Below are 25,133 nucleotides of genomic sequence, written 5' to 3'. Positions count from 1 at the left end.
TGGCCTCCCAAAGTGCTGGGATTACAGGCGTGAGCCACTGTACCCAGCCCAGTTGCAGGGACTTTTTACAGAGTATGTGTTGTTTTAAAATAAAAGAGGTAATGAGAATAGGCAAACAAAGCTGGATAGAGGGGCAGGAGAGGGAGGAGCCACTTTGGGAAGTGTAGCTGGGCAGAGCCCCTCTGCGGCCAAAGGCTTTACCAGCAGCAACCCTCCTGGGCTGGTGTGGCCACTGCCTGGCCTTCAAGGCACAGGTGCACACATGCATATACAAGCGCACATGTGCACATACATACACATGTGTGCACATGTATGCTGAAAAATAAGAAGACCTTTATCTGAGGAATGCCAGCCCCTTTATATAATCAGGCGTCGAGAGGCGCTGGAATGCAACAGTCACTTGTCACTCCCCATCGAGCAAAATGGGTCCCTCCTGAAACCACTTGCTATAACAGGCTCTAGACTAACAGATGCCAAGTAACCCTAAAATGCCACATTCCCTGTAGTTCAACAGTGACTGGCCAATCACTAACCAGTGTTATTTCTGTGAACCAATGAGAGTTCCTGATGAACGACGGTCACCACCCCCTCTCCTGATTCGTCCTTTCTTTAAACACTTGAGCCTCTCTTTGTTCTCCAGACATTCCCTAAGGCAACTTGGCGGTGTCTCCCTGGCTGCAGTCCTCAACCTTGTGCTTGAATAAACTCTCTTTAGACTATATTCTGATTCTCTTGATTATTTTAGGTTGACAATGCATACACACATATAATACAAGCACACCCATGCACACCCATGCACACCCATGCGCAGGGTCAGTGCTGAGCCCTTTCTCACATTTGCAGGGGACATTCACAACACCTGTGTTATGAATCCTGTCGGTACCCCCCAATTCACACACTGAAGTCTTAGCCCCCAGTACCTCAAAATGAAGACATGTTTGGAGACAGGGTCTTTACAAAGGTAACCAAATTAAAAGTGAGGATTTTAGGGTGCCCTTGGTGGGGGCAACCTGGGTTAAGGAGCCCCTAATTGTCACTTCACTTCCTTCTATTCTGTTGCATGCACTTTGGGAGACCTCCACCTGAGGTCAGGAGTTCAAGACCAGACTGACCAATATGGTGAAACCCCATCTCTACTAAAAATACAAAAATTAGCTGGGCGTGATGGCTTGCACCTGTAGTCCCAGCCCTGGCACACAGGTGCTGGAAGCCCCTGCATTTGGGTCACTCTGATCCACCCAGGGCTATGCCCACGTTTCCACAGGGGCATTGAGGGAGCCGAGGTCAGTTCTCTGTACCCCACCACCTCAGCTCTCCCTTTAGGAAGCCCTGAGCCACCTGAGGTGAGCAAGGCTGGAGCTGCTGACCCAGGTGAGCCGTGCCCACTGTGGACTCACCCAGGAAACAGGTCCCGGACACTCGGGGCTGCCACCACCTGGCACGAGGAAATCCACAAACCTGAAGAAATTAAGAATGCCCCAGAATCCAGGGCATCCTAAAACTGTTCATGTGTCTCCATCACAGCAGCCAGTGAGCAGGGGGGTGAAGTGCTCTGGCCCCGCCCCGTGTCCCTCCACAGTGCAGCGGCCCCCCCAGATGGGCAGGACTGGTCCCACAGATGGGCCACCAGTCTGCCTACCACCCAGCTCTACCTGCCACCAGACGTCCCTTCCTGGGGGCCGTGAGGGAGTCCCCTCCCCTCTGAAAGAAACCCACCACAGCACCTGTCCACTGGGCCACCTGGCACCTAGCAGGCAGGGACCTCCCCTGTCCTGTCGCTGGAGTGGCCCAGTGGCCCCTGGCACACAGAAGGCATGTTATGTGCGGGGAGCAACAAATGCGTTAGTGGTGGTTTTTAAACTGCCATATATTCTTTGACGCCCCTTCAATATAAAAGCGGACTCTGACATCCCTCCCCTAAATACAGAACCCCTAAGAGACTCGCTGTAACTAGAGAGGGCAGCATATGGGAGGCCAGGTCAGGAGGGAAGACAGCTCCAGCCTCTTGCCCTTGGAAACCAGCGCCTTGCTGTGAGGGAGCCCTGGCCACGCAGAGAGGCATGCAGAGGCATCCCTGCCAATAGCAAGCGGTAGCCAGGCCTGAAGCCTTTGGGGTAAGCCTTTGCAATGGGTCCCAGCCCTGTGGGCGAGAGCTGCCTGCTGCACCCAGGTGGCCCAGAATCACGAGGGATGATGACAAGATCTCCCTTGTGCGTTACCCTGCAATAGAGAATCCAGGCAATACTGTAAGTGCCTCCAGGTGATACAATAAACCATGTGTACTGCCCATGTCTGCTGGTCCCCATATGGCTTCTCCCTGGCTTAACTTCAGTGCCTTGAGGTCCCAAACCCACTGAGGCCACCCACAGTGAGCAAGGCCCAGGGCACCCTGGCCATGCCCAGGTGTAATGACTGATGGCAATCAATTAAAGCCACCAGGCTGGGTGCAGTGGCTCACACCCGCAATCCCAGCACTTTGGGAGGCCGAGGCACTTTGGGAGACCTCCACCTGAGGTCAGGAGTTCAAGACCAGACTGACCAATATGGTGAAACCCCATCTCTACTAAAAATACAAAAATTAGCTGGGCGTGATGGCTTGCACCTGTAGTCCCAGCTACTCTGGAGGCTGAGACAGGAGAATTGCTTGTACCCATGAGGCGGAGGTTGCAGTGAGGAGATCGCACCACTGCACTCCAGCCTGGGCCACAGAGCAAGATTCCGTGTCAAAATAAATAAACAGATAAATAAAGCCACCTTGTGATCCAGAGGTGCCTGGAAGCACAGAGTAATTACCTTGGGGTCTCAGCCTGGAAAATGCTCCGTCTGCTGTGGTCATGGATGGGGGGGGGGTCTCCATGATCTCTGCTGAGAACTCAGTGAGGTGCCACATGCTCCTGAATTGGGGTGGGGGTCAGAGGGACCTCGGAGAGGGCGGGAGGCGAGGGCAAGCTGAGCAGGGAGAAGAGGAGGCAGATCAACGAAGCACCTGCCCGTTTGCAGGCATGCCATGAGCAGACACTCACAAATACAGCTCACACCACCACCTTTACAAGTTACCTCTACCGTTTAAGACTGTATGACTCTTCATGACCCATAGCCCTGGCATGACGCTGTGGCTGTGGAGTGGGAGGACAGGCTGGACAACCTGGGATCGGGGGCTGGTGGGCGGGGGGTGTCTACCTCTCCCAAGGGTGTGGCAGCTTTTCTTAGGGCTGCCACATTTACTCCAACACCAGTGTCCAATGTGAGTCCATCGAGTCAAGAATGTTTCTCCCAAAAGGTTTGAAAGCAGGGTCTTAAACAGGTACTTGTACACCCCCATACACAGCAGCATTCCCTACAATAGACAAAGGGTGAACGCCGCTCAAGTGTCCATTCACAGATACCTGGATAAAGAAAAGGTGACCTCTCCACAGAACAGAATCATGTTCAGCTTTAAACAGAGTAGGCTGAGTGCAGGAGCTCCCGCCTGTAACCCCAGCACCTTGGGAGGCTGAGGCAGGTAGATCACAAGGTCAAGAGATCGAGATCAGCCTGGTCAACACGGTGAAACCCCATCTCTACTAAAAATACAAAAATTAGCCGGGCGTGGTGGTGGGCACCTGTAGTCCCAGTTACTCGGGAGGCTGAGGCAGGAGAATAGCTTGAACCTGGGAGGCAGAGGTAGCAGTGAGCAGAGATCGTGCCACTGCACTCCAGACTGGCGACAAAGACTCCGTCTCATAAATAAATAAATAAACCAGAAGGAAATTCTGACCCATGCCACAACAGGGGTGAACCCTGAGGACATTATGCTAAGTGAAATAAGCCAGTCACAAAGGGACAAATCCTGTGTGATTCCACCTACGTGAGGTCCTTGAGGAGTCAAATTCACAGAGACAGAAACCAGAATGGTGGCTGCCAGGGCCAGGGGAGGGAATGGAGAGGGTTTAACAGGGACAGAGTTTCAGATTGGGAAGGTGAAGACACTTTGGAGATAGACGGCGGTGATGGTTGCACAGCAACGTGAATGTGCTGAGGGCACTGTACTGATCACTTAAAAACAATGAAGGAGGCCAGCGCGGTGGCTGACGCCTGTAATCCCAAAACTTTGAGAGGCCGAGGCCAGTGGATCACCTGAGGTCAGGAGTTCGAGACCAGCCTGATCAACATGGTAAAACCCCGTCTCTACTAAAAATACAAAAAAAATTAGCTTGGTGGCAGGCACCTGTAATCCCAGCTACTTGGGAAGCTGAGGCAGGAGAATCACTTGAACCCAGGAGGTGGAGGCTGTACCAAGCCGAGATCGCACCACTGCACTCTAGCCTGGGAGACAGAGTGAGACTCCATCTCAAAAAAAAAAAAAAAAAAAAAGAAGATGAAAGTGCTATGCTTTAGGTTATGTGTATTTTACTGCCATTTTAAAAAAGAAAACTTTTTTTAAAGGTATGGATTTCAGAAGATTTTCATGGAAGTTTTTTGAATTCACACCAAAATGACAAGGTGCGAAGGGCAAGGGCCTGTACCAGGCCAGCCTCCTTTTCAACCTCCCTGCCCAGCTGGGGGAGTCCAGAGGGAGGTGGGATCGTTAGTGTCCCTTTCTGAGGCTGTGGAGCTCAGCCCCTGTTCACGCACTCTTGCCTTCCTTCCTTGGTCCACATGCACAGCCACCGCTGTTCCTCAGAAGACTGGCACCCTGGGCAGAGGCCTCACACAGACTCCCAGGTGGGGTGGGCCCCGGGCAGGACCCACGGGTGCAGCCTCCAGGCCTGAGTCTGCGGCGCCCCCACCTGGGGGGTGGGGCTGGGGGACAGCACACTTTGTGGCACAGAGTGGGGGGCCCCATCCTGGAGGGCTGGGATTATTGTTAGGAGTTCAATACTTGCTTTCGGGGAAATGCAGCAACCATTTGCCTGTGGGCTACTTTCCTGAGACCAGGGACACTCACCAGCAGGCGGCAAGCTCAGAAGGAGGGAGTGGGGAAGCTCACGTGTTCGTCTTACGTGTGGGGACAGAGGCACCACGGGTGCAAGTTCGTGTCACCAGGCATCAGGCAGCTTGTCCCCAGGCCCAGACGTGGCGGCCCCCATTTCACACAGGGCCTTCCCTGCGCTGTCCTTGCAGCCAGCCGTATCCAACCGTGGCAGTCTCATGCCCCTGTCTCCCTCCTCAGACAATGGGCCCCTTGTCACCTACCAAGACCCACAATAGCTGCAGAAAAGAGAAGGCAGCACACGGGGAGAAATGTAAGGGATGAATGAAGGTCCTCGTGTCCTGCTTCCTTCCTGACTGGCTCAGTCCCCACAGCTGATGGTCGTCCCGCCCAGGGCCAGGCAGGCACCACAGTGCCCGGCGCTGCTCTTCCTCTTGTCCTTGTTCATTGTTTTCAGCACATGCTTGTCTCCGAGCCTCCTTGTTCCACAAGCCCAGTCTCATCCTTGTCTAGGTTTCACACCTGCACAGCACTGCCCTTACTGAGAGGCCTCAGTTTCCTTATCTGTAAACAGGGCTCCTGATAGATCCATTGGGACAGGTGGGGGGGATGCATTGGGAGCTCCCAGCACATGCACCAGTGACTCTCGGGTCACTCTTTCAGTCCAAGGACTAACCTGGGAGTCCTCAAGGGGCGCAGACCTGTGCAGGCCAGGAAGGTCAGGCCCGTCCTCCTACAGCGGTGAGGCTTCTCAGGAAAAGGTCATTTCAGCTCTAACCTCTGCACAACACAGCTGCAGGCCTCTGTGTGCAGGGCACTCAGCCTGGTGTAGCTCCGAGGGGTCTTGCACATGGCGGAGTGCTGGTTTCCGTGTAGATGTGGACCTCAGCCCCCTGAGGAGTGGAGCCCGGGCCTCCTCCGGCCTCCTGTAACAGCCCAGCTGGGGACAAACCACTTCCTCCGTTTCACACCCAGCCGGCCAGCCCCACCCGGCTCTGGGGCCGCGGAGCAAGTTGTGAAGATTTGTATTGGGGCTCAGTCAGACACTTTGCAGGCTGGGGGGCCCAGGGCAAGTCAGCTCTGTGCCTCAGTTTCCTCCCTGCAAGAATGGCTGACCAGCATCCGCCCTGGGCATTGGCAAGCATTGATCTGAATGGCAGCGGCGCCTGCTGAGCGTGTCCAGTCCCGAACTACAGTGAGCCTGGCACGACTCGGTCCCCACTTTACAGATGAGTGTGGCCATGAGTGTGAACATGCCCCTGCCCCTCGGGCCCCCCTGCACAGTGGGCACAATCACGGTGGCGTGGGGTTGTACCGCCACTGTCGCTGGGACCTGCCATCAGTCCACACACCTCTTGAGGTGGCCCCGCCACTGTCCCACACTGCCAGGCATAGCACGGGGTGCGAGGAGGCTTTGGTGGGCGCGGCACTCCTTCCTCATAGCCCCATGCTACACAGGCCCACATCTGCTAATATCTAAACTGCAGAGTGCAGAGGAAGCTTCTGGAGCCACACTGTGTGGGAAAGCCTAGCCCCAGGACACGTCTGGGACCACCCTCCTCTGCTCAGGCAGAGGAAGGCCCACACTGCGTCCAGCCCCCGGCCCCCGAGGCCTGGGTGACATGAGAGGGTCTGGCCGTGGTCTCGATGCCCTGGGTGGTGCACTGCCAGCCGATGGAAAAAGGCTCCCTGTATCTGGTCAGCCTTGGACCTGGGCCCCTGCCAGACTTTGATGGCGACACAGGCAGGCACCGTTCATCTTGTGAGAGCCTGAGCCACCCCCAGATGATAGGCAACACTGTCCCAGCACTGTCCCAGGCAGTTTACAAAGGCTTTTCACACTTGCCATTTGAGGCCCATAATAACTCTGAATTTTTACACATCACGCTCCAGGAACCCAGAGAAAGACGACAGAACAAAAACAAGACACCATTCCGTGCCACCACAGCCACTTCCTGCCTTGAAAACATCCGTCTCCCTCAAATGGCTCCTGCCCTGAATGCTCCCACCACCCCAAAGTTCCACAAAACCAGTCAGATCTCGGGGCTCCTCCAAGACCTCAGGGCCAGCCCCACTCACCTGTCTTCCGAAGGCGAGCGAGTTTCTCCTCTGGGCTGAACTTCGTGCAATAGCGAAACACAACTTCCTTTTTTCTAATTTTCGCAATATGGGTCACAACATGATGGTGTATTTGCATTTCCGCATCATTCTGCTGGGGTGAGAGGAGCTTGGCTTGCTGGTTCTAGAAGGTGCAACTTGCAGGGTGGCAGGGGGCAACAGCAAACAAGCATGCAATTCACAGCTCTCCACTGACCAGGCGCTCGGCTCACAGCCGCGGCAGCCGTGCTGGCTTAAAGGTTAACCGGGGTGCGCACAGAGGACCCACAACCACCACCCTCCTGCTTCTGCTGGGTGGACTATTGTGAGTAGATCTGCTGTGTAGATCTTCAGGGAGGAGGGGCCCAGCAGGGAGTAAGGGGCCGGCCCTAGACCAGACAAGCCCAGAGTGAGCCCAGAAACACCATCAGAGGCTTCCTCAGACCCTCTTGGTTGGGAACAATGAAATGGTCACAAGTTAGAAAGTGAAGAGACCTCCTGCAAACAGATATTTCAAGATGTTTCCTGGGAGACCTGACCCACAAGTGCTGCTCCAGCAGGCCCAGCACCTGCCCTGCTAAGCAGCCCCACCAGGAGGGCACCCTCATTGTTTTAGGGAGAGAATCAATAAATAATAACACCAGGTCCTGAAGGGCTTAGAGTGCAAAGTCTGACTCAATTTTAATAAAGCTTGTTAATCCAGCCTTAAATTCATTTTTTTTTTAAAGCAACTTCTCAGCTGGGCGTGGTGGCTCATGCCTGAAATCCCAGCACTTTGGGAGGCCGAGGAGGGAGGATCACTTGAGGTCAGGAGTTTGAGACCAGTCCGGCCAACTTGGTGAAACCCCATCTCTACTAAAAATACAAAAATCAGCTGGGCGTTGTGGCGTGTGCTTGTAATCCCAGCTACTAGGGAGGCTGAGGCGGGAGGACCGCTCGAACCCCAGAGGTGGAGGTTGCAGTGAACTAAGATTGTGCCACTGCACTCCAGCCTGGGGGACAGAAAGAGACTCCATCTCAATAAAAATAAAAATAAAATAACAAATAAATAAAAGCAATTTCTCTGGGCCTCAGTTTCCCTGTGCCAAGCGCTGCCGCAGCTGCTCTATGGGTGGTTGCTCATCGGGCCCCTTCATGCCCCTGTGAGGGGCTGTATGGTTATCCCTGTCTGACAACAGGGAAACTGAGGCTCAGGACGCAGTGGTGTGCCCCCCGCTCCCAAAAGCTAAAGGCCGAAGTGATGTGGAGTTTGTCCCTTAGTTCCCTGCCTGCGTAAGGATGCAGAGCTACACCCAGCTGTGACAAGGATGGGGTGGACAGTGTCACCTGAGCTCAGATGCATAGGTGCTGTGGCCTCAGCCACATAGCTGAACTTCTTCTTCTTTTTTATGTTTTATTTTATTTTATTTTATTTTTTTGAAATGGAGCCTCACTCTGTTGGAGTGCAGTAGCGCAACCTCAGCTCACTTCATCCTCCACCTTCTGGTTTCAAAGATTCTCCTGCCTCATCCTTCCGAGTAGCTGGGATTATAGGCACCCACCACAATGCCCAGCTAATTTTTAGTATTTTTAATAGAGACTGTTAGCCAGGCTGGTCTCAATTCCTGACCTCAGGTGATCTGTCTGCCTTGGCCTCCTAAAGTGCTGGGATTACAGGCATGAACCACCACACCCGGCCATTGATGAACTTCTTGGAGCCTCCATTCTTCCTCCACAAAATGGCGAAAATGTGGGATGCACGTGGTCGAGTTTTTGCAAGAAATGAGGGCTTTGCCCACAGTAGGTGCTCAAGGGATCCCAGCCACCCGACATCTGAATCACCGTTGCTGTGCCGTCAATGCCTGGGCCCTGGAGTCTTGGCTCCTGCCCCCTGAGAAGGCAGCTCTGGACCATCCAGATGCTGCCAACCCAGGCCAGGAAGGACAGCAGTGCCTGCCACCACCACCTGGTTCAGCCTTCTCCTCTACAGACGTCCCCTGTGCCAGAAGGCCAGCAGTGGGGTCCCATTAGGACCAGGGACACAAACCCAGGTCCACCAGGAATACACAACTGTCGTCCTAAGAAGGTCAAGATAAATTCTGGCAGCACAGCAGCAGGCTAGCTGTGATGACCTGAAAAGTGAGGGGTTATGGTAGGTGAAGGACAAAAAGAGGATGGGGAGGGGTTTGTGGCTTGAAAGTAGAACTGAGGCCAAGTGTCCTATCGTCCCTGGTGGGGGTGAGTGGGAGGAAGAGGTGCCTCCACCTGGGAGTGACATCATTCAAAAAGAAACATGTTTGTGGCAGCCAGCCCCACAATGGCCCAGTTATCATCAACTGCTGGTCATCTGCCTCTCCCACTGTGAATAGAGCTGACCTATGGATACTACTGTACAATAGGACATTACAGAAATGATGACGGTGACTTCCAAGGCCAGGCCATACATAACACTGTAGCTTTTGCCTTTCTTTCCTGAATCACTCACTCTGGGGGAGCCGGCTACCATGTTGTGAGGATGCTCAAGCAGCCCTGCAGAGAGGCCCATGTGGAGAGGAACTGAGGCCCCCAGCCAGCAGCCAGCAACAACTTGCGATGAGTGAATGAGTCACCTTGGAAGTGATCCTCAGTTTCAGTCAGGCCTTCAGATGACACTGCAGCCCCAGCCACCATCTGCAGCTTCAGGAGAGATCCCCAAGCCACAGCCAAGCCACACCCCAATTCCTGACCCATCAAAACTAGAGTTAAGTGTTTACTGTTGTTTTACAGTGATGTAGTATTTTCATCAGGAAAAAGGGCAAGGGGTGACCTGAAGTTGGGGGATGATGGGATCAGCCTGGTGGGGAGAAGTGGCCACCAGGAAGTATTAACACATATTCCAATTTCTTTAACCAATTATTTCACTCATGTTCCAATGGCTCAAATGAGTCCTCTACCCTGGAGGGCTCCTGCAGGCACCTGCCTCAGGGCCTTTCTATTTGCTACTCCCTCAGCCCGGACCACTGTCCCCTGGGTCACTCAGGCCCCTCAGCTCTCTGCCTCAATGCCCTCTCCTTGAAGAGGCTTTCCTGGCCACACTACCCAACCCATGGAGGGCTCCTGGGGGCCACAGTGATAATCCATGGGTACCATTCGATCTCAAAGCCCCTGAATAACTTTATGGAGTCAGAGGCTCTGCAGAGAAGGCCCTGTGCCTCCAGTGTCCTTCAGTCTGTCCCTCAGGGGTACTGCTCATCCTCCCCCAGGTGGCTCACTTCATGAGGGGTGGGTGCCTCTGATGAGAAAAGGGATTTCCCCAGGACTCCTGCTTTGTCCCAGGGACTCCCAGCCCTGTCTTCCAGGAAAGCTGGCAATGGCTGGGTAGAGGAGCTCTGAAGTCCAGGACCCAGAGGGACCTGTGTGGGACCACAGAGGCCAGGACGGAGAGAGCCTATGGGCAGAGAACTCTCAACCAGGGGGAGTGCTCACCCACCAAAAGAGAGTCCCAGGGGGAGCACCCACTAGGAGAGAGCCCTGGAGGAGCACCCACTCACCAGGAGAGAGCCCCAGGGGAAGCATCCACTCACCAGGAGAGAGGCCTGGGTGGAGGGTCCACCCACTAGAAGAGAGATCTGGGGAGAGGGTCCACCCACCAGAAGAGAGGCCTGGGGGGATAACCCACTAAGAGAGAGGCCAAGGGGGAACACCCACTCACCAGGAGGGAGGCCCAGGGGCTCTACCCTGTTTAGCATCCCCTGGCCTAATTTCTCTTAGCTGGCCTAGGGCCTCTCTCCTGGTGGGTGAGTGCTCCCCATCTGACTACATGGAACAGAGCCCCCACAACTCTCCCATTGCCAGCACTGGACTATGACTAAGCCTGGGACTGTTACAGCAGCCAGCTGGCCCCGACTGTTACACCCCATTCCTTCCCAGGGTTGCTACCAGTTTATTTGCTGTGGGGGAAAGTGTCCACCTGACGTTTTGTAGTGATACTTGGGGTGCATTTTTTCAGGAAAGCCATCTTACACATGGTGATTCTGCGGCCTTTAAATGGAAGGTTTAAGGAGGAAGGCAGCTCATATTTACCAAGCACACAGCATAAGGCAAACCCTGCTCTGGGCTGGTTTATGGGAGACATGAGGACGTGGGGATAGGAAGAGCCCTCGTGGGGGAATGAGGACGTGGGGATGGGGGACTTGGGGACACGAGGGATATGGAGACATGCAGACATGGCGACATGACAGGATGTAAAGGACATGAGGATATGGGCATTTGGGGACATGAGAGCATGGGGAGTAGAGGTCATGGAGACATGGGGACGTGAGGACAAGTGGACATGGGAACCTGAAGACATAGGGACATGAGGACATGAGGACACGGGGACATGACATGGGAAAATGGGGATATGGGACATGGAGACATGAAGAATATGGAGACATGGGGCATGAGGACATGGAGACATGGGAACACAGGGATTCGGGGACGTGAGGGACATGGGGACATGAAGAATATCGAGATGTGGAGGTTATGGGGACATGAGGAATGAGAAACGCAGACATGAGGAATGTGGAACCACATGGACATAGAGAAATGAGGACATGGGGTACAGGGGATGTGGGGACATGTGGTCTTGGACTTGTGGTGGGGACTTGGGGGCATGGGGACACAAGGACATAGGACATGCAGACATAAGGGACACTCGCTTCAGCCATCGACCTTCCAAAACACCCACACAAATGAGCAAGGACATTTTGTACAGTCTTATTAGGGCTGTTTTTTTTTGTTTGTTTGTTTGTTTTGTTTTGTTTTTTTGAGACAGAGCTTCCCTCTGTTGCCCAGGCTGAAATGCACTGGACCGATCACGACTCACTGTAGCCTCAACCTCCTGTGCTCAAAGGATCCTCCCATCTCAGCCTCCTGAGTATCTGGGACCACAGGTGTGCCACTATGCCTGGCTAAGTTTTTATCATTTGCAGAGACGGACTCTGGCTATGTTTCCCAGGCTGACCTTGAACTCCCTGGCTCAAGCTATCCACCTACCTCAGCCCCACAAAGTGCTGGGATTTACAGGCATGAGCCACTGAGCCTTGCCCAATGTCAGAGATGTGCTGAAGGTCCAACAACAGAGAACTAGTTCAACCAATTACCCTATTTCAAGACTTACTATAGTAATTATATTTTATTAACTAAAATATTATTATAGTAATTATTTTCATTAATAAAATAATTATTATAATAAAATAAATTTCGGCTGGGCACAGTGGCTCCCACCTGTAATCCCAGCACTTTGGGAGGCCAAGGTGGGTGGATTGCCTGAGCTCAGCAGTTCGTGACCAGCCCGGGCAACATGGTGAAACCCAGTTTCTACTAAAAATACAAAAAAATTAGCTGGACATTGCGGTGGGTGCCTGTAGTCCCAGCTACTTGAGAGGCTGAGGCAGGAGAATTTCTTGAACCCGGGAGGCAGAGGTTGCAGTGAGCCAAGATCGCGCCACTGCACTCCAGCCTGGGCGACAGAGCGAGACTCCGTCTCAAAAATAAATAAATGATAAAATAAAATAAATTTCAAAAGCAAAACAATGTGGTATCGACATAAGGATAAATCAATGGAAATCAATGAACTAATAGATTTTCATTCATTTGTTCAACTGATTTTCAATGAAGGTGCCAGCACACACCAATAGGGAAAGATAAGTTCTTTCAACAAACAGTAATGGAACATTTAGATAGTCGTACCAAAAAATGAACCTTGACTGCTTACTCACACTACACACAGAAAATAGCTAGAAATGAATCAAAACCTTCATTGTGAATGCTAAAACCATAAAGCTTCTAAAAACACATAGCTGAAAATATTCATGAATTTGACGTTGGTAATGATTTCTTAGGGTATAAAAGGCACTAAGCCACACACACAAAAGACTTGGTAAACAACTTCTTCAACACGAAAATATGTTTCATCAACATAGAAAACTTCTGCTTATGGAAAGCCACCATGAGGAACATGAAAAGGCCGCCCACATATGGACTCTGAGTGACAATGGTATGTCAAGGCAGGTTCATCAGTTACAAAAAATGTCTCCTCTGGGAGGATGCTGATAAAGGGAGTGTCTCTGAATGTGTGGGGTCAGGGAATATATGGGAAATCTCTGTACCTTCCTCTCAATTTTACTGTGAATGTAAAACTGCTATTAAAGAAATTAAGTCTTTAGGGCCAGGCACGGTGGCTCACGTGTGTAATTCCAACATTTTGGAAGGCCAAGGAGGGTGGGTCACCCGAGGTCAGGAGTTGGAGATCAGCCTGGCCAACATGGAGAAACCCTGTCTCTACCAAAAATACAAAAATTAGCTGGGTGTGGTGGTATGCACCTGTAATCCCAGCTACTCTGGAGGCTGAGGCAGGAGAATCACTTGAACCTGGGAGGCAGAGGTTGCAGTGAGCCGAGATCATGCCACTGCACTCCAGCCTGGGTGACAGAATGAGACCCTATCTCAAAAAAAAAAAAAAAAAAAAAATTAAATATTTTTTAAAAAATTCAAAGGCAACAGGGTGCTGTGGCTCATGCCTGTAATCCTACCACTTTGGGAGGCTGAGGTGGGCAGATCACCTGAGGTCAGGAGTTCAAGACCAGCCTGGCCCACATGGTGAAACTTCATCTCCACAAAAATACAACAATTAGCCGGGCATAGTGGTGCACACCTGTAATCCCAGCTACTCTGGAGGCTGAGGCAGGAGAATCACTTGAACCTGGTAAGTGGAAGCTGCAGTGAGCAGAGATCATGCTACTGCATCCAGCCTGGGCAACAGAACGAGACTCTGTCTCAAAAAAAAAAAAAAAAGAAAGAAAAGAAAAGAAAATTTCAAAGGCAAATCACAGATTTGGAGAAAACATATGCAATACATATATCTGATAAAAGATTTGTGTTCAGAATACATAAAGATTCCTACAAATCAATAATAAAAAAAAGGACAAATGATTCCATTTTTTTTTTCTTTTTTTTTTTTTTTTGAGGTGGAGTCTTGCTCTGTCGCCCGGGCTGGAGTGCAGTGGCCGGATCTCAGCTCACTGCAAGCTCCGCCTCCCGGTTTTATGCCATTTTCCTGCCTCAGCCTCCCAAGTAGCTGGGACTACAGGCGCCCGCCACCTCGCCTGGCTAGTTTTTTTGTATTTTTTAGTAGAGACGGGGTTTCACCGTGTTAGCCAGGATGGTCTCGATCTCCTGACCTCGTGATCCGCCCGTCTCGGCCTCCCAAAGTGCTGGGATTACAGGCGTGAGCCACCGCGCCCGGCCCCATTTTTAAATTGAGAAAAAAAAAACTGGAACAAGCATTTGACTTAAGTTACCTAAATAGACAGTAAGTATACAAGCTGGTGGGCAACACTGCCTGCCATCAGGGAAACTAGAAACCGCCCTGAGGAATGACTCCAGTCCCAGCAGAATGGCTACAGTGAAAAAGACTGACAATGCCACGTGCTGGCAAGGATGTGGCGCAAACGTAACTCTCAGTGTGAAACTCTCATGCTGGTAGGAGCAGAAAACTGCACAACCACTTTGGAAAACTGTTTGGCATTTTCTCACAGTTAAATATACACCTTCCCTATGACCCAGCAATTGCACTTCTAGGTATCTACCCAAGAGAAAAGAAAACATCTGTTCACACAAAGACCTGTACCCAAATGTGCAGAACAGCTGTATTCATAACTCAAAGCCGGAAACGACCCAAGTGTCTGACAACCGGAGAATGCGTTACAAGCAAAGTATGGTGCAGCCATGATATAGATAGAACAGGATTCAGCAATAAAAAGGAGTAAGCCATTGACATAACAGTGATGTAGAGCTGGGTGTGGTGGCATGTGCCTGTAGTCCCAACTACTCAGAGGCTGTGCCAGGAGATTGCTTGAGCCCCGGAGGTCAAGGTTGCAGTGAGCTGTGATTGCACCACTACACTCCAGCCTGGGAGACAGAGTAAGACTCTGCCTCAAAAAAAAAAAAAAAAAAAAAAAAAAGCAATTATATGGATGGATCTTGCAGCCAGACACAAAAGACTGTTAGATGAAGTTCAAAGACAGGCGGAACTAGTTTCTGAAGTCAGAACAGAGGTGCCCTGTGGCGCTCTGGAGGGCAGTGTCTTAGTTTATCGTGGTTGCTATAACAAAGTCCCACTGGCTAGGTGGCCGAAAGGTCAAAAATTTACTTTCTCATGTTCCTGGAGGCTGGAACTCTGAGATCAAGGTGTTGGCAGGGTTGGTTTCTCCTGAGGCCCCTCTCCCTGGCTTACAAGCAGCCATCGTCTCCCTGTGTCCGCACGTGGTTGTCCCTCTGTGAGTCCTCAGCTCTTCCTATTGGACACCGGTCATGACAGATCAGCACCCACTCTCAGCACCTCATTTTAACTTCACTACCTCTCTAAAGGCCCTGTCTCCAACACAGTTACATTCGGAGGTCCTGGGGATTAGGGCTTCAACATGTATTTTGCAGGACATAGTCAGGCCCATAATAGTCCCCCAAGGTGAGAACAAGACGAAGACACCTGCTCTCACCACTCTTATTCCACATAGTGGAGAAGGTTCTAGACAGCGCAATAAAACAAGAACAGAAAAGAAAATGCACGCTGAGCAGAAAGGAAGAAATAAAACTGTCCACGTTTGCAGATGACATGATTGTCTACAAAGAAAATGCCAAGAAGCAGAAAAAACAAAACCTCCCACAACTAGTATGTGAATTTAGCAAGGTCAGGGATACAAAATCAAGTCGCAAAAATCACTTGAATTTGTATATACTGGCAATGAACATGCAGACACGGAGATGAAAACTGTGTTGCCATTTACACATTAACTATGGTACATCCGTGCCACACAACAGCACTCAGCAATAACAAGGAAACACTACTGACACACACAGCAGCCGAGATGTGTGATGATTCCCCTGGATGAATTCCCTTAGACAAATCCCAAGGGATTATGCTGGTGGAAAAAGGATAATTTCAAAAGGTTACATGCTACATGATTCCATTTATATAACATTCTCAAAATGACAAAATTGTAGAAACAGAACAGATTGGCTGCCGTCAGGGGCAGGCAGGGAGCAGATGTGGACATCAAAGGGCTACAGGAGGCTCCCTGTGCTGGTGCTGCTCTGTGTCTTGACCGTACCAGTGTCAATGTCCGAGGTATATCGTTTTGCAACCTGTCACCACTGGGAACTCCTGGGTAAAGACCCGTAGTGTCTCTGCATTATCTGTTATGTGTCTATACGGTCATTTCAAAATAAAAAAGTTTAATTAAACAACCAGCTAGTGGCATCCCTTGGCTCTTTTTTTCTTTTTTTTTCTTTTTGACAGGGAGTTTCGTTCTTGTTGCCCAGGTTGCCTCAGCCTCCTGGGTAGCTGGGATTACAGGCATGCGCCACTATGCCTGGCTAATTTTGTATTTTTTTTTTTTTTTAGTAGAGATGGGGTTTCTCCATGTTGGTCAGGCTGGTCTCAAACTCCCGACCTCAGGTGATTACACCTCACCTCAGCCTCCCAAAGTGCTGGGATTACAAGCGTGAGCCACTGCGCCTGGCCATCCCTTGGCTCTTAAGAGAAGCAGTGAGCCGACAAGTGACTCACAGTAACGCTGGAATCCTCAGCGTCATCTCAGAGTTGGCCCGGCTGGAACCCAGTCCTTGCAGCCTCCCAGCCTCATTCCCGGCCTCAGCAATGGTTGGGAGCACCTCTCCCCACCATCACGGGCCCTGTTCCCTCTGCTTCTTGGCCGCCCCTGGCCACACCAGCTTTCGAGTTTCCCTCTGGGTGCAGCTGGCTCTTGGACACACAGACACCATATCGCCATCACTCTCCAGGCAGACCATGAGTTCCATGAATGCAGGCAACGATGCTCCAAGCATCCTCTCATTTCTCCTTTTCCAGAAGACAAAGCTGTGGTTCAGAGAGGCGGAGGAACTGTTAAGGCCACGACACTCAGAGCCTAACAAGCAGCAGCTGAGGTGGCTGGTCTCTAGGACACAGCCTGAGGTGCAGGACAAAGGGGAACCGGGGAACCAGGGGCTCAGGGGAGCAAAGAGCTTGGAAGTAAGAGTCCCATTCAATAACCAGGACACTGAGGTTCAGAGAGGCCAAAGTGCTGTCACTCAGTCAGTCAACAACCATTTGCTGAGCGGCTCCTAGGACACAAGAATACTCGGCAGGCTCAGGAGATGGCCCCTGAGGAAGGAGCGGCTCTGGCCTGCAGAGACACTTACGGCTGCCACTCCTCCTGTGCAAGGTGACCCCGGCCCCTGCCCTTCTGCTCACTTATTAGGGTCACAGCCAGTCACTTGGGCCACACGGGCACAGGACTCAGAGCCCAGCTGCTTCTCCAATCACCTGCCTGCTTTTGGGAACCGAGAACCACAGGTCTTGGATCCTTCCCAGAACCCTTGAGACCCAAGGTTTGGACAAAGTATCCACGTTGAGTTACTGTCATTCTTTTGACAAGACAGGGGAAAGCCACAAAAATAACACACTAGCCAGGGCAGGAAGTAGGTGGGACCAGAGCTGTCATTCCCGTGTGACTTTGGATGGGGTTGGGGGTTGGTGCACCTTTGTCAGCGTTCAGGCTCCAAGACAAATCCTACTGAACATGTGACCTAACAATAGACAAGACCAAAGGAAACGAAAGCTCCCCAGACAGAGGCTGTGTGAAAACCCTGAGTGTGCCCGTCTCTGGGTGGTGAGCTTCTGGGAATTTTCATTTGCTTCTTGATGCTTCTCAGTAACATATAAATTTCTACAAGGAACATTTATATTTGCAATTGGGAGGAAAGCCAACCTGTTTAAAAATACAAGAATCGAAATCGCTTATTGCTCATTGGAGATTCCCAGCTGGGAACTATTGCCCAATGAAAGCCAGCTGTCTCCATGCCTGTTTACATATGGAAAATTTAATTTCTACTTAGCTGTCCTAAATCTCTCTAAGGAAAGATGTGGTTGAGAAACCAAAAAAAGAAGGGATACTGAGTGTAATTCTGCTTTCTGAAAACACATTTTTTGCAAAACATTCTCTAGGTTACTTTAAGCTGAAATTACATTTGGTCCAAAGACAGACAATATTTCCTAAACCTTGGCACTGCCCTTAACTTCACCTGCCTTCCTCCTGAGCAGGCAGCTGGGAGGGTGGACAAGCCCAGATCTGGAACTGTGAGACCCGTGTGCAGGTGACATTGTGTGAGCCCCTTCACCCCAACACGGGGAAAATATCCCTGGACACCAGGTTCCTGGGGGCTCCCTGGGAAAACGAGTGTAAAATGCTACAGTGTGAGCAGCGAGGAGCTCGCTAGTCATCACTCACCATACCTCACTTCTTAAAAGTTGCTCTAAAAATATGTGATGCTTTAGTCATCTTAGCCAAAGTGGAGAGGCAAGCCCAGCTTCAAACTCTTAGACCAAGAGGCATTTTGAGAGTTTTCCACTCAGGAGACCTAATTACAGAGTGGTTCTGGCAGTTGGCTATGATAACATTAGAGCCTGAAGTGGGAGCGATTGTTTCTTATCCTTAACAAAGAGCCCTGATGTGTCTATACTTACACGAAAGTGCTGCATCTGGTGCATTTTTTTTTTTTTTTTTTTTTTTACCCTGTCGGAAAAAATTATCAATGTGTAAATAGAGAATGATATACATTAAAAAAATAAGGCAATAAAGGGGTGGCCACGCCCCCACTCAATCAGGCCCTGAATAAAGGATAATTCCAGCATTGTCGTGGGGCAGCTGCACAGCGTCAACCAGAAACACTCATATGCCCAGGGAGGTGCGGGGTCCCTTCCTATGCACTCCATGTCCAATCCAGACATCACATTCTGCCAAGTGGTATTCTCACAATCACTTGGATCCACCCTTTACTATTCAGTCCTTAGTCTAAGCTCCTGATCAACCAGAGGCTATTCAGAATGCAACAGCACATGTTCATTTAGGTTTCCTTTAAGGGCAGATGTTGAGCTGGGAGACCTGGGGGGAGGAAGTAACCAGAAAGGTTAGAATTGGAGGCACCTAAGGGTGACCACAGCAGCACTATTCTAAAGGAGAAAACAAGGAAGGAGGGAGGGGGAAAGGGAAGGAAAGAGAAAAGGAAGGAAGGAGAGAAAGAAGGAAAGGGAGAAAGAAGAGAAGGAGAGAGGAAGGAAGAGAAGGAGGAAGAGGGGGAGGAAGGAGAGATTTGAGCCACACTTGCTCAACCTTCATGTTAAGGAGGGCCTTAGGACTGGAGGGTACAGGATGGGGTGGGGGGCCTTTCAGCTTTAAAACATTTTGATTTTTGGGCCGGGCGCCGTGGCTCATGCTTGTAATCCTAGCACTTTGGGAGGCCGAGGTGGGAGGATCACGAGGTCAGGAAATCAAGACCATCCTGGCTAACACGATGAAACCCCGTCTCTACTAAAAAATACAAAACATTAGCTGGGCGTGGTGGCGGCGCCTGTAGTCCCAGCTACTCAGGAGGCTGAGGCAGGAGAATGGTGGGAACCCAGGAGGCGGAGCTTGCAGTGAGCTGAGATCTTGTCACTGCACTCCAGCCTGGGCGACAGAGCGAGACTCCGTCTCAAAAAAAATTTTTTTTTGACTTTCAACAATGATATGTGCATATATCCTTTGCATACTTGAAAATAAACAGAGATGTGCTCTGGTCACCCCCTGCATCGACTCCCGTGAGCTGGAAACCAGGGATATTAAGAAGCCTGTGGGGAGTCAAGTGTGAAGTCTAATGGACGAATTAGGGCAACGAATTATTCCTTATGCAGCATAGTTTGTTTTGCAGACAAAATTTTTTAGAACTTGTTTAAAAGCAGGATCAGGGAGAGGGTCAAAGAACCAGATGCTCCTTTTGCCACTGAAGATCTTAGCCCCTCAGATTTTGCCTGCCCTGGAACTGGGGGACAGGGGCATCCTCTCTGCAGCTGTAAAGTCAGGATCTTCTGACTAGGATCCCCCAAGCCTACTTTGCACCTACGTTGCATGGTCAAAGACCAGCAGTTTCATTCATTCAGTTTACCACCTCCACAGCTACGCAAATCCTGCGGGTACCAGCATTTCAAGGACCAAGAACATGCGCGTGCTCAGACACAACCCCACATCTCGCAAACTCTACACAACTTTAATTAATTAATCAATTTCTTTTGAGACAGGGTCTCACTCTGTCACCCAGGCTAGAGTGCAGTGGCACAATCATGGCTCACTACAGCCTCAACCTCTGGGTTCAAGCAATCCTCCCACCTCAGTCTCCCGAGTAGATGGCACTACAGGCGTGTGCCACCACACCTGGCTTATTTTTGTATTTTTTTTTGCAGAGAAGGGTTTCACCATGTTGTCCAGCTGGTCTTGAACTGCTGGGCTCAAGTTATCCACCCACCTCGGCCTCTCAAAGTGCTGGGATTACAGGCGTGAGCCATCCTGTTCGGCTACATAACTTTATTTTAGGAAGTTACAAGTTCCATGTAAGACACATTTCAATGAAAAATTCTACCTTACGGGTTGTGTCTAGCTGGCATATTCTGAAAAGCAAAATAATTTACCCAGAGAAGACAAGCTAGGAATACTTAGAATTACTGGGTATCAGTAACCAGAAAAATAAAGGCCTTCTTCATATATTCATTCAACAAGCACATATTAGTATGCTATATACCATTTTCCTCCTTCTTTTTTTTTTTTTTTTTTTTTTTTGAGACAGAGTCTCGCTCTGTCACCCAGGCTGGAGTACAGTGGCACAATCTCAGCTCACTACAAGCTCCGCCTCCCCGGTTCACGCCATTCTCCTGCCTCAGCCTCCCAAGTAGCTGGGACTACAGGCGCCCACCACAACGCCCGGCTAATTTTTTGTATTTGTAGTAGAGACAGGGTTTCACCATGTTAGCCAGGATGGTCTCGATCTCCTGACCTCGTGATCCTCCCACCTCAGCCTCCCAAAGTGCTGGGATTACAGGCGTGAGACACCACAACCAGCCACCATTTCCCTTCTAAAAGCCCCACATTCCTAAAAGGCCTGTTGGAATTCCCTCATGAACACACTAGACCTAGAGCGGGACCCCCAGAGCAACCTGGTGTCTCAGTAGCCCCTGCCCACCATCCTCAGCCTGCAGGGCTCCCTCCACCTCTATGACCTTTCTCCTAGGCACCCTTGCCTCTCCTTATCCTCCTCAGGGCCCAGGCAGGCCAGGGGCAGCCAGATCTCAGGGAGAAGCAAATCTCCAGTGCTGGATGGGGCCACATCTGCTGCCCATCTCCTCGTCAGCATGCAGGGGATGTGGCAAAACAAGGACCCTGGCTCCATTTCCATCTGCCTAGGCAGAAAGGGCAGCTGTCCCCGGGTCACTTAGGGGCTGTCGTCCACAGATCCCTCCTGGGTGGACTCATCTGCATCTGGATTGAATTCTTTAGAGCAAATGTCACCAGGCACCCTAGCCACAGACTACCACAGTTCATGAGGGCCCTACCAGGGGTCAGAAGGGACTCAGGCTACATTTGCCAGCCTTGAATGAACCCCTCCTGAATCATGTGTGACCCCTTCTTTCCCCACCCTCAGTCAGGGGCCCAGGAATGTTGGTCCCAGTCCAGAATTCTCACGGAACAGCCCTGGCCTCTGTGAGCAGGGACTGCCAAGCCGCATGGGGCCGGAGCCTCCCCAGTGTCCTCAGACTTCGTCATCCCCGTGACAAGTTCTGTCTGGCAAATCCAACCTGCTCTTCCTGCTCTTACTTTTCACCCATTTGCTTCCCTTTTTTTTTTTTTTTTATTTTGAGATGGAATCTCGCTCTGTCGCTCAGGCTGGAGTGCAGTGGCACGATCTCGGCTCACTGCAACCTCTGTCTCCTGGGTTCACGCCATTCTCCTGCCTCAGCTGGAACTACAAGTGCCCGCCACCATGCCCGGGTAATTTTTCGTATTTTTAGTACAGGCGGGGTTTCACCGTGTTAGCCAGGATGGTCTCGATCTCCTGACCTCGTGATCCACCCGCCTCGGCCTCCCAAAGTGCTGGGATTACAGGCATGAGCCAACGTGCCCAGCCCCATCTGCTTCTTTTTATCCTTTGCACTCTATGCTGAACCAGATCCTTCCTGGAATAACAGATAAACAGATGAAGGGAGGAGAAAAAGGAAAAAAAAGAGGAAGGAAAGAAGAGAGGGGGGAAGGAAGGGAGGAAGAGAAGGGAGTAGGAGGAAAAGGAGAAAACAGAAGAGAAAGGGAGTTGATGAATTCGTTGCTTGGTTAGTTGGTTAGTTGGTTGGTTAGTTGAGCCCCTGCTGGTGGGCACAAGGCTCCTTGGCCAACAGGACAGGGAGAGTTCCTCAGAGGGTAGTGGTGGGAGGAGGGAGCCCCACCCCTCACAGGCACACTCTGACAAGGGTGCTGTGGAGGAAGCCTGAGTCTCCCCTGTCCTTACTGGCACATTTCTGCACACACGAGCACCTCGCCCCTTCTTGGCCCACACAGATACACTCAGGGCCAAGAGCTGCTGCCTGGTGGCCCTGGGCAACCTGAGACTGCAGAGCCATGGCTACCATCCAAACCCATCCTGTCCCTGAGGGTGGGACCCTCAAGGAGGGATACTGGATATCCCTCCTTGGGATGTCCTGGAGAATGAGGACACCCCAAGGCTGAACTGACGCTGCAGGACTGAGTCAGCACTGGTGCTCATAAGCTTGGACACGCAGGGATGATGGGGGAAATGGGCCCCCATCTCGCCCATAGCCAGAGTGGACGGACGCCCCACTGCAGACTGGCAGGCGCTTGTCAGACACTGTCGCGGATGAGAGGTTTCCACACAGGCCACACACAGTGAAAATGCAGTCTTCGGCTCTTTCACCCAAGAGCAAGCCACCAGGGGGTGACATATGACCCCACTTACAAATGGAGAAACTGAGGCACTGGTCCACAGGATGGGGCCAGATTTCCTTCCACATTGCTCCCCTTTCCAGGCACCAGTCCCTCAGCACATGTGCTCCATGGTGACAGGAGGATGTGTCCTGCTCTGACCTCCCCCAGATCATGTGTGACCCCCTCTCTGGGGTGTCCAGAGAAAAGCCAGTACCATGATGAGCTTGGAGAAGCCTGCAGTCCCCCAGGAGCCCAACTAAAGTCCCAAAGGATGAGCTGTTATGACCCTCATTTTGCAGATAAGGAAACTGAGGCCTCCAGCCCCAGCCCAACCTCTGCCCAGTGAGTCCTGAGGTCTGAGGATGAGGAGGGGCACTTGGGACACAGCCTAACCCCAGAACAGATGGTGTGAGCCGCTGACTCTCAGTGAATGAGCTGGGACCCTGGGCACAACACAGAGAAGGCGTTGTGTCCAAAGCCAGCTGGCCTTCAGCTGACCACCCGCTGCCCCAACACAAGGGCCTGGGAAGAAGAGCCATGGGCAGCGGCCAGAAAGCAGCCAGGTTTCCCTGTGGCTGAGAAATGTGTAACTTTTCTGCACAATACGAAAGAGAGGGTCCACCTCACTGGGGCTGGGGTTTGCTGTCATCCTAATAGTTCATAACATTAAATCCTGTGCACACACATACATAGATGCAACACACACACACTCACTGTTCACACTTCACACTGATTTTAGGCGATGATACCTGTATTTCCCAGCCATCCCAGAAAATGACAACATTCTAACTGTCCTAATTCACAGACACAGAGCATAGGCAACATGCAGTCAAGGAGCTGGGACAACCTGGATCCGCAAGGACCAGAGAGACACGAACCACGGAAAGGGGCACGGCCGGCCTTGCGGCCTCTTTCCACCCATGTCTATCCGAAGAACTGGAGGTCTTTATGAACTTCAAACTTTAGCCTAGCAGCGCCAAAGCACCTGCTTTCACCCTGGTTTTATTTTCTCCCTTACAAGAGGTGACACTTGGGGGAAATGCCGAGTGGTAAGAGTAAGATAAAAAGAAAAGACAATCCCAGCATCTGACATGGGGTCCCCGTTGCCATGGCAATCGCCCAGGCAATGACATGTGTTCTTTTTTTCAAGCAGACTGTTTTCTTTTCCCATCCATTTGAGAAGAAATGGGAAGAATGGGCAAGGGTGGAGAAATCCAGAAATAAAACAGGTCTCATCACAGTCCAGCCTAGCACTTCTCATTCAGTAGGTATCCTGGAGAATCCCGTTCCAGAGCCAGGGGCCCCAGGACCCACCGCGAGGACTGCCAAGGTGCTCTTCAGCTCAGTCTCCACTGGGCTGTGCTCAGGAGAGGGCAGAAAGCTGATTAAAACCCCTCTTCAAACTATACACCAGGCAGTCACCTCCTCCTTCTTCAGAGGGCTCCCGCCAGCCCGCCCCCTGGAGAAGCCCTGCTCAGCCCCGGACACCCAGAAAAATGACCCCACACAGGCTCTCAAAGCCACCTGAAACCAGCGAAAATCTCCACCTTTTCCGATGAACCTACTCACCGCCTTCCTCTAGGGACGGAAATCATTTACAAAGCAAATAGGGAAGTCGGAGGCTCCCCCAGCTCCGCACAGGCGAACTCGGTGCTTGCCGGAGCCGCTTCCAGAGGAGCCGCAGAGCGGTGGTTCACAGCGGGCGGCAGGAGGCTGGGGTCTCCTTGGGGACCCGGAGGGCCGCGCTGTGCTTCCTGCCCCAGTCAGCCCAGGACTAAGTCTCTGGGGTTCCGAGGAGCGGTCCCGCCTCCCCGGCCCGCCCCGAAGGTCCGCGGCACCCACAGGCAGCCGCCGCGTCTCCTCCTCTCCTCGCAGCTGCAGGGACGCGCTGAGCCCTGACAAAGCCGCCCGCGGAGAGTCAGCGGGAGGGCTGGGGGCGCCGGCCCGGGTGCGCAGGCCGCTCTCCATGGCAACAGGGGCTGGGGGCTGCGGGCGGAGCGGGTCCCTCAGGCCAAGGGGGAAATGCTGTTTATTTTTCCTGACACCTCTACCGGGAGCCATTACCTCTGTCAGACTTTTCTAGAGTGTCCTGGGGCAGCAGGAACTTTCTTTGCTCCTTCACCACAAGGAACCGCCTTTTTAGGTATGAGCACTTTCCTCCAGGCTTAGAGAGGGTAGAGTGGGAAATAGGCTCTTGCTTTGAGAGGTCTTGGTGCAGAGGCTGTGCGTGCATGTGCGTGTGTGTGACGTGTGTGTACGCTGTGCATGCTTGTGTGTGTGGTGTGTGTGCAGCGTGTGGCATGTATATGTGGTATGTGTATGTG

The 25,133-nt window shown here is 51.6% G+C and overlaps 1 protein-coding gene across 7 annotated transcripts in view; it reads right to left on the bottom strand.

Annotated features, from left to right (window-relative positions):
• FGD3 (FYVE, RhoGEF and PH domain containing 3) overlaps nt 1-24,896 on the bottom strand; it is an 88,692-nt gene extending 63,796 nt beyond the window's left edge. For 4 of the 7 annotated variants that reach the window (XM_010375113.2, XM_010375111.2, XM_030920334.1 and 1 more), the window contains exon 1: nt 6,992-7,379. The gene's annotated coding sequence lies outside the window, so the exon portion shown is untranslated. Of the gene's footprint in view, nt 1-4,927; nt 5,794-6,991; nt 7,380-24,378; nt 24,786-24,873 lie in introns of those variants that run through there. The other 3 variants (XM_030920333.1, XM_030920331.1, XM_030920332.1) reach the window with 3 other exon arrangements.
• Nucleotides 24,897-25,133: the final 237 nt, after the last annotated feature.

The sequence above is a fragment of the Rhinopithecus roxellana genome, chromosome 16 (genome assembly GCF_007565055.1).
Source record: "Rhinopithecus roxellana isolate Shanxi Qingling chromosome 16, ASM756505v1, whole genome shotgun sequence".
Classification (NCBI taxonomy): domain Eukaryota; kingdom Metazoa; phylum Chordata; class Mammalia; order Primates; family Cercopithecidae; genus Rhinopithecus; species Rhinopithecus roxellana.
Note: the sequence above shows the minus strand (reverse complement) of the source record. Positions and strands in the feature narration are given on the sequence as shown.